Source organism: Schistocerca nitens, chromosome 9, assembly GCF_023898315.1.
Source record: "Schistocerca nitens isolate TAMUIC-IGC-003100 chromosome 9, iqSchNite1.1, whole genome shotgun sequence".
NCBI lineage: Eukaryota > Metazoa > Arthropoda > Insecta > Orthoptera > Acrididae > Schistocerca > Schistocerca nitens.
In genome coordinates, this window is record NC_064622.1 from 135,758,863 (window position 1) to 135,760,823 (window position 1,961).

Here is a 1,961-nt window from a genome sequence, read left to right on the forward strand (position 1 = left end):
TTCGCAGTTACATTTGTCATTAGGTTTAGTTACACTTTTTTGTATAAAACATGTAAATTATCCGATACCTCTGCAGATTTCGCGAATGTCACAATACGAATGCACTTCATGAGAATTTGACGTCTGTTGCATTCCTCCTCCTTTATATTGCAATTTCAATGGCAGTGTAACACATGAAATTTATATTTATAGCGACATATTTTCTAAAAAATCATCAGGCAAAGATTAAAATATTCGCAGTCGGTAGGACTCGAACCTACGCTCCCAGAGGGAATCTGATTTCTAGTCAGACGCCTTAACCACTCGGCCACGACTGCCATGTTGGTGACGCGTTGTGATTTTGGTTTTAGAGCTGTAGCTCAACTAATTTTCAATTGAATGGTTGCCTTTCAGTTTTTCCCGCACTATGAAATACATTGGTTTGAGAACGACCCTTTAAAAAGGAATGCATGTCGCAAAATCTAAGACACAACGTTCCCACGGTAATAAAAAAAAAATCCGAAACCTGCCGCATGGGACAACGTTGTCCACGAATGCATTGTAACAAAAATAAAATGTACGGTACGTTGTATTAAAAAATAACCATGCATCTTTTATGTTTTAGCATATCTTCTAATATCTTGCAGTAGTTAATTTTATAATAAACTGAAGTATGTACTTCAGAAAAAAAAATCTCCCAATCATCCTGTAAACTATTCCTATTGCTTATCTCGTAAGTTCTCTTTTGAATGAATGAATCAGTGGCGACTCGTAGGTATACAAGCTGAGTATTCACAAATTTTCAAATTCAGATAAATATGACAGTGCGATATTAATAGCATCTGCTGTATAACAGTTATGCTTATCAACATATGTATATAATCTCAGCCGCTGTCAATAATAATAATAATAATAATAATAATAATATGCATAACTTGTCTGAAAAAAATAAGAATTATTTTTGTGAAATTTTATTGTTTTATATATAATTAAGTACAGTTAATGGCAAGAACGAGATAATGCTTTGACTACTCTCCATTCCGCATTTTTGTATAAGTGGGAGTATTCGTGCTTCTTTATTTTTTCGGACAAATGCACAAGATCCCTAATTCATGTATTAGTTAACAAATTAACTACTGGTCTGAAAATTAGGCACTCTTACGTTGCATCCATACAGCAACTTACGCTTATTATATACTTCTTTGTTAAATGTTCGCTTATACTCGCGCTTATTTGATTTGCCACTTCATCAGACAACGGATCTGATATAGAATGCCCTAGTTTCTTTGCGGCTAACTTATCCTGGTAATTTTTCTTTTCTGTTGCGCTTAACACAGGGTCAACAGAGCATGTTGACACTATAGGAAAGCTGATTCGTGCATATTAGGCAACCAACTCCAAACACAAACTGCCGTTTGCGAGGACCATTGAATTCAAGTAGTACTATCTACCAACAAGGCAGAATACGAATGAGGCGCTCGGAACCATAAGGACACCGTCTTTAACCCCCCATATTTAAATGAATATCAGAGAAACCAGTGACACAGCTTTTCGTGAATGCTCAGATATACGTACAATTTGGGCCTACAATACAGATAAACTGACCCACCACAAGATCAACAGATGTGAGAAGCATGAATAAATGCTACAGTCTCAAAATCGATGATGATGATGAGCTTTTTGGTTCTCAGTGCCCCAAAGTGAAGGTGTGCTTGCGACCCTGATCCCAAATTTCACCGCGTCTAGAGCAGCAATATGTAGCACAGCCCGGCGGATTTAGCTCCGTGTCTTTCAAATTACCGCATCAACATTACGTTTAACAGCATTGTGTGTGTCAAAAGTTAGGGTGTCCACATGCTCTTGTGCTCTTTCACAGCAGCCACCACTGGAATGAATTTTATTTATTTATTTATTGTACCTATTCTCGTCTTTATTCTACACGTGCTGTTTCTACATTGTATCTTTTACAATAAAGAGGTATT

The 1,961-nt window shown here is 36.6% G+C and overlaps 1 non-coding gene across 1 annotated transcript; it reads right to left on the reverse strand.

The window, feature by feature from the left end:
- Window positions 1-235: 235 nt before the first annotated feature.
- Trnas-aga (transfer RNA serine (anticodon AGA)) lies at window positions 236-317 on the reverse strand. Its single transcript has one exon. It is a non-coding gene; the product is annotated as a tRNA-Ser (tRNA).
- Between the last annotated feature and the right edge of the window lie 1,644 nt (window positions 318-1,961).